An 8,381-nucleotide genomic window follows, 5' to 3' on the forward strand; every position below is an offset into this window, starting at 1 on the left:
TCCATCGTTTTTGAAATTTTGAAAAAAAATGTTAACCTCGTTTTTCATCATTTTCGACCATGGGCTATAGCCCCTACCGTATGGCAAACTATAGCACGCCGTTTTTCATCATTTTTGAGGATTTGAAAAAAATGGAAAAAAAAACAAAAAAACATGGGTTATAGTCCATCGTTTTTTGAAAATTTGAAAAAAAATGTTAACCTCGTTTTTCATCATTTTCAACCATGGGCTATAGCCCCTACCGTACGGCATACTATAGCACGCCGTTTTTCATCATTTTTGAGGATTTGAAAAAAAAAAACAAAAAAAAAACATGGGTTATAGCCCATCGTTTTTGAAATTTTGAAAAAAAAATGTTAACCTCGTTTTTCATCATTTTCGACCATGGGCTATAGCCCCTACCGTATGGCAAACTATAGCACGCCGTTTTTCATCATTTTTGAGGATTTGAAAAAAAAAACAAAAAAAAAACATGGGTTATAGTCCATCGTTTTTGAAAATTTGAAAAAAAATGTTAACCTCGTTTTTCATCATTTTCGACCATGGGCTATAGCCCCTACCGTACGGCATACTATAGCACGCCGTTTTTCATCATTTTTGAGGATTTGAAAAAAAATGAAAAAAAAAAAACATGGGTTATAGTCCATCGTTTTTTGAAATTTTGAAAAAAAATGTTAACCTCGTTTTTCATCATTTTCGACCATGGGCTATAGCCCCTACCGTATGGCATACTATAGCACGCCGTTTTTCATCATTGAGGATTTGAAAAAAAAAAAAAAAACATGGGTTATAGCCCATCGTTTTTTGAAATTTTGAAAAAAAATGTTAACCTCGTTTTTTCATCATTTTCGACCATGGGCTATAGCCCCTACCGTACGGCATACTATAGCACGCCGTTTTTCATCATTTTTGAGGATTTGAAAAAAATAAAAAATAAAAAAACATGGGTTATAGTCCATCGTTTTTGAAATTTTGAAAAAAAATGTTAACCTAGTTTTTCATCATTTTCGACCATGGGCTATAGCCCCTACCGTACGGCATACTATAGCACGCCGTTTTTCATCATTTTTGAGGATTTGAAAAAGAAAAAAAAAAACAAAAAAACATGGGTTATAGTCCATCGTTTTTTGAAAATTTGAAAAAAAATGTTAACCTCGTTTTTCATCATTTTCGACCATGGGCTATAGCCCCTACCGTACGGCATACTATAGCACGCCGTTTTTCATAATTTTTGAGGATAAAAAAACTAAAACAAAAAAAAAACATGGGTTATAATCCATCGTTTTTGAAATTTTGAAAAAAAATGTTAACCTCGTTTTTCATCATTTTCGACCATGGGCTATAGCCCCTACCGTATGGCAAACTATAGCACGCCGTTTTTCATCATTTTTGAGGATTTGAAAAAAATGGAAAAAAAAACAAAAAAACATGGGTTATAGTCCATCGTTTTTTGAAAATTTGAAAAAAAATGTTAACCTCGTTTTTCATCATTTTCAACCATGGGCTATAGCCCCTACCGTACGGCATACTATAGCACGCCGTTTTAAATCATTTTTGAGGATTTGAAAAAAATGAAAAAAAAAAAAACATGGGTTATAGCCCATCGTTTTTGAAATTTTGAAAAAAAAATGTTAACCTCGTTTTTCATCATTTTCGACCATGGGCTATAGCCCCTACCGTATGGCAAACTATAGCACGCCGTTTTTCATCATTTTTGAGGATTTGAAAAAAATAAAAAATAAAAAAACATGGGTTATAGTCCATCGTTTTTGAAATTTTGAAAAAAAATGTTAACCTCGTTTTTCATCATTTTCGACCATGGGCTATAGCCCCTACCGTACGGCATACTATAGCACGCCGTTTTTCATCATTTTTGAGGATTTGAAAAAAAAAAAAAAAAAAAAAAAAAAACATGGGTTATAGCCCATCGTTTTTGAAATTTTGAAAAAAAAATGTTAACCTCGTTTTTCATCATTTTCGACCATGGGCTATAGCCCCTACCGTATGGCAAACTATAGCACGCCGTTTTTCATCATTTTTGAGGATTTGAAAAAAATGAAAAAAAAAAAAACATGGGTTATAGCCCATCGTTTTTTGAAATTTTGAAAAAAAATGTTAACCTCGTTTTTCATCATTTTCGACCATGGGCTATAGCCCCTACCGTAGGGCATACTATAGCACGCCGTTTTTCATCATTTTTGAGGATTTGAAAAAAAAAAAAAAAAAAAAACATGGGTTATAGCCCATCGTTTTTGAAATTTTGAAAAAAAAATGTTAACCTCGTTTTTCATCATTTTCGACCATGGGCTATAGCCCCTACCGTATGGCAAACTATAGCACGCCGTTTTTCATCATTTTTGAGGATTTGAAAAAAAAAAAAAAAAAAAAACATGGGCTATAGTCCATCGTTTTTTGAAATTTTGAAAAAAAATGTTAACCTCGTTTTTCATCATTTTCGACCATGGGCTATAGCCCCTACCGTATGGCATACTATAGCACGCCGTTTTTCATCATTTTTGAGGATTTGAAAAAAATAAAAAATAAAAAAACATGGGTTATAGTCCATCGTTTTTGAAATTTTGAAAAAAAATGTTAACCTCGTTTTTCATCATTTTCGACCATGGGCTATAGCCCCTACCGTACGGCATACTATAGCACGCCGTTTTTCATCATTTTTGAGGATTTGAAAAAAAATGAAAAAAAAAAAACATGGGTTATAGTCCATCGTTTTTTGAAATTTTGAAAAAAAATGTTAACCTCGTTTTTCATCATTTTCGACCATGGGCTATAGCCCCTACCGTATGGCATACTATAGCACGCCGTTTTTCATCATTTTTGAGGATTTGAAAAAAAAAAAAAAAACATGGGTTATAGCCCATCGTTTTTTGAAATTTTGAAAAAAAATGTTAACCTCGTTTTTTCATCATTTTCGACCATGGGCTATAGCCCCTACCGTACGGCATACTATAGCACGCCGTTTTTCATCATTTTTGAGGATTTGAAAAAAATAAAAAATAAAAAAACATGGGTTATAGTCCATCGTTTTTGAAATTTTGAAAAAAAATGTTAACCTAGTTTTTCATCATTTTCGACCATGGGCTATAGCCCCTACCGTACGGCATACTATAGCACGCCGTTTTTCATCATTTTTGAGGATTTGAAAAAGAAAAAAAAAAAGAAAAAAACATGGGTTATAGTCCATCGTTTTTTGAAAATTTGAAAAAAAATGTTAACCTCGTTTTTCATCATTTTCGACCATGGGCTATAGCCCCTACCGTACGGCATACTATAGCACGCCGTTTTTCATAATTTTTGAGGATAAAAAAACTAAAACAAAAAAAAAACATGGGTTATAATCCATCGTTTTTGAAATTTTGAAAAAAAATGTTAACCTCGTTTTTCATCATTTTCGACCATGGGCTATAGCCCCTACCGTATGGCAAACTATAGCACGCCGTTTTTCATCATTTTTGAGGATTTGAAAAAAATGGAAAAAAAAACAAAAAAACATGGGTTATAGTCCATCGTTTTTTTTAAATTTGAAAAAAAATGTTAACCTCGTTTTTCATCATTTTCAACCATGGGCTATAGCCCCTACCGTACGGCATACTATAGCACGCCGTTTTAAATCATTTTTGAGGATTTGAAAAAAATGAAAAAAAAAAAAACATGGGTTATAGCCCATCGTTTTTGAAATTTTGAAAAAAAAATGTTAACCTCGTTTTTCATCATTTTCGACCATGGGCTATAGCCCCTACCGTATGGCAAACTATAGCACGCCGTTTTTCATCATTTTTGAGGATTTGAAAAAAATTTAAAATAAAAAAACATGGGTTATAGTCCATCGTTTTTGAAATTTTGAAAAAAAATGTTAACCTCGTTTTTCATCATTTTCGACCATGGGCTATAGCCCCTACCGTACGGCATACTATAGCACGCCGTTTTTCATCATTTTTGAGGATTTGAAAAAAAAAAAAAAAAAAAAAACATGGGTTATAGCCCATCGTTTTTGAAATTTTGAAAAAAAAATGTTAACCTCGTTTTTCATCATTTTCGACCATGGGCTATAGCCCCTACCGTATGGCAAACTATAGCACGCCGTTTTTCATCATTTTTGAGGATTTGAAAAAAATGAAAAAAAAAAAACATGGGTTATAGTCCATCGTTTTTTGAAATTTTGAAAAAAAATGTTAACCTCGTTTTTCATCATTTTCGACCATGGGCTATAGCCCCTACCGTAGGCCATACTATAGCACGCCGTTTTTCATCATTTTTGAGGATTTGAAAAAAAAAAAAAAAAAAAAAAAACATGGGTTATAGTCCATCGTTTTTTGAAATTTTGAAAAAAAATGTTAACCTCGTTTTTCATCATTTTCGACCATGGGCTATAGCCCCTACCGTACGGCATACTATAGCACGCCGTTTTTCATCATTTTTGAGGACTTGAAAAAAGAAAAAAAAACATGGGTTATAGCCCATCGTTTTTTGAAATTTTGAAAAAAAATGTTAACCTTGTTTTTCATCATTTTCGACCATGGGCTATAGCCCCTACCGTACGACATACTATAGCACACAGTTTTTCATCATTTTTGAGGATAAAAAAACTAAAAAAAAAAAAAACATGGGTTATAATCCATCGTTTTTGAAATTTTGAAAAAAAATGTTAACCTCGTTTTTCATCATTTTCGACCATGGGCTATAGCCCCTACCGTATGGCAAACTATAGCACGCCGTTTTTCATCATTTTTGAGGATTTGAAAAAAATGAAAAAAAAAACAAAAAAACATGGGTTATAGTCCATCGTTTTTTGAAAATTTGAAAAAAAATGTTAACCTCGTTTTTCATCATTTTCAACCATGGGCTATAGCCCCTACCGTACGGCATACTATAGCACGCCGTTTTAAATCATTTTTGAGGATTTGAAAAAAATGAAAAAAAAAAAAACATGGGTTATAGCCCATCGTTTTTTGAAATTTTGAAAAAAAAATGTTAACCTCGTTTTTCATCATTTTCGACCATGGGCTATAGCCCCTACCGTAGGGCATACTATAGCACGCCGTTTTTCATCATTTTTGAGGATTTGAAAAAAACAAACAAAAAAAAAACATGGGTTATAGCCCATCGTTTTTGAAATTTTGAAAAAAAAATGTTAACCTCGTTTTTCATCATTTTCGACCATGGGCTATAGCCCCTACCGTATGGCAAACTATAGCACGCCGTTTTTCATCATTTTTGAGGATTTGAAAAAAAAAAAAAAAACATGGGTTATAGTCCATCGTTTTTTGATTTTTGAAAAAAAATGTTAACCTCGTTTTTCATCATTTTCGACCATGGGCTATAGCCCCTACCGTACGGCATACTATAGCACGCCGTTTTTCATCATTTTTGAGGATTTGAAAAAAATAAAAAATAAAAAAACATGGGTTATAGTCCATCGTTTTTGAAAATTTGAAAAAAAATGTTAACCTCGTTTTTCATCATTTTCGACCATGGGCTATAGCCCCTACCGTACGGCATACTATAGCACGCCGTTTTTCATCATTTTTGAGGATTTGAAAAAAATGAAAAAAAAAAACATGGGTTATAGTCCATCGTTTTTTGAAATTTTGAAAAGAAATAGCCCCTACCGTATGACATACTATAGCACGCCGTTTTTCATCATTTTTGAGGATTTGAAAAAAAAAACAAAAAAAAACATGGGTTATAGTCCATCGTTTTTTGAAATTAAAAAAAAAAATGTTAACCTCGTTTTTCATCATTTTCGACCATGGGCTATAGCCCCTACCGTACGGCATACTATAGCACGCCGTTTTAAATCATTTTTGAGGATTTGAAAAAAATGAAAAAAAAAAAAAACATGGGTTATAGCCCATCGTTTTTGAAATTTTGAAAAAAAATGTTAACCTCGTTTTTCATCATTTTCGACCATGGGCTATAGCCCCTACCGTAGGGCATACTATAGCACGCCGTTTTTCATCATTTTTGAGGATTTGGAAAAAAAAAACAAAAAAGAAACATGGGTTATAGTCCATCGTTTTTGAAATTTTGAAAAAAAATGTTAACCTCGTTTTTCATCATTTTCGACCATGGGCTATAGCCCCTACCGTACGGCATACTATAGCACGCCGTTTTAAATCATTTTTGAGGATTTGAAAAAAATGAAAAAAAAAAAAAACATGGGTTATAGCCCATCGTTTTTGAAATTTTGAAAAAAAATGTTAACCTCGTTTTTCATCATTTTCGACCATGGGCTATAGCCCCTACCGTACGGCATACTATAGCACGCCGTTTTAAATCATTTTTGAGGATTTGAAAAAAATGAAAAAAAAAAAAAACATGGGTTATAGCCCATCGTTTTTGAAATTTTGAAAAAAAATGTTAACCTCGTTTTTCATCATTTTCGACCATGGGCTATAGCCCCTACCGTAGGGCATACTATAGCACGCCGTTTTTCATCATTTTTGAGGATTTGAAAAAAAAAAAAAAAAAAAAAACATGGGTTATAGTCCATCGTTTTTTGAAATTTTGAAAAAAAATGTTAACCTCGTTTTTCATCATTTTCGACCATGGGCTATAGCCCCTACCGTACGGCATACTATAGCACGCCGTTTTAAATCATTTTTGAGGATTTGAAAAAAATGAAAAAAAAAAAAAACATGGGTTATAGCCCATCGTTTTTGAAATTTTGAAAAAAAATGTTAACCTCGTTTTTCATCATTTTCGACCATGGGCTATAGCCCCTACCGTAGGGCATACTATAGCACGCCGTTTTTCATCATTTTTGAGGATTTAAAAAAAAAAAAAAAAAAAAAACATGGGTTATAGTCCATCGTTTTTTGAAATTTTGAAAAAAAATGTTAACCTCGTTTTTCATCATTTTCGACCATGGGCTATAGCCCCTACCGTACGGCATACTATAGCACGCCGTTTTTCATCATTTTTGAGGATTTGAAAAAAAAAACAAAAAAAAAAACATGGGTTATAGCCCATCGTTTTTGAAATTTTGAAAAAAAAATGTTAACCTCGTTTTTCATCATTTTCGACCATGGGCTATAGCCCCTACCGTATGGCAAACTATATCACGCCGTTTTTCATCATTTTTGAGGATTTGAAAAAAAAAAACAAAAAAAAACATGGGTTATAGCCCATCGTTTTTGAAATTTTGAAAAAAAAATGTTAACCTCGTTTTTCATCATTTTCGACCATGGGCTATAGCCCCTACCGTATGGCAAACTATAGCACGCCGTTTTTCATCATTTTTGAGGATTTGAAAAAAAAAAAAAAAAAAAAACATGGGCTATAGTCCATCGTTTTTTGAAATTTTGAAAAAAAATGTTAACCTCGTTTTTCATCATTTTCGACCATGGGCTATAGCCCCTACCGTATGGCATACTATAGCACGCCGTTTTTCAACATTTTTGAGGATTTGAAAAAAATAAAAAATAAAAAAACATGGGTTATAGTCCATCGTTTTTGAAATTTTGAAAAAAAATGTTAACCTCGTTTTTCATCATTTTCGACCATGGGCTATAGCCCCTACCGTACGGCATACTATAGCACGCCGTTTTTCATCATTTTTGAGGATTTGAAAAAAAATGAAAAAAAAAAAACATGGGTTATAGTCCATCGTTTTTTGAAATTTTGAAAAAAAATGTTAACCTCGTTTTTCATCATTTTCGACCATGGGCTATAGCCCCTACCGTATGGCATACTATAGCACGCCGTTTTTCATCATTTTTGAGGATTTGAAAAAAAAAACAAAAAAACATGGGTTATAGTCCATCGTTTTTTGAAAATTTGAAAAAAAATGTTAACCTCGTTTTTCATCATTTTCGACCATGGGCTATAGCCCCTACCGTACGGCATACTATAGCACGCCGTTTTTCATAATTTTTGAGGATAAAAAAACAAAAAAAAAAAAAAACATGGGTTATAATCCATCGTTTTTGAAATTTTGAAAAAAAATGTTAACCTCGTTTTTCATCATTTTCGACCATGGGCTATAGCCCCTACCGTATGGCAAACTATAGCACGCCGTTTTTCATCATTTTTGAGGATTTGAAAAAAATGGAAAAAAAAACAAAAAAACATGGGTTATAGTCCATCGTTTTTTGAAAATTTGAAAAAAAATGTTAACCTCGTTTTTCATCATTTTCAACCATGGGCTATAGCCCCTACCGTACGGCATACTATAGCACGCCGTTTTAAATCATTTTTGAGGATTTGAAAAAAATGAAAAAAAAAAAAACATGGGTTATAGCCCATCGTTTTTGAAATTTTGAAAAAAAAATGTTAACCTCGTTTTTCATCATTTTCGACCATGGGCTATAGCCCCTACCGTATGGCAAACTATAGCACGCCGTTTTTCATCATTTTTGAGG

This window comes from Protomyctophum parallelum (genome assembly GCF_964188405.1).
Source record: "Protomyctophum parallelum genome assembly, chromosome: 3".
In the NCBI taxonomy this organism is placed as follows: domain Eukaryota; kingdom Metazoa; phylum Chordata; class Actinopteri; order Myctophiformes; family Myctophidae; genus Protomyctophum; species Protomyctophum parallelum.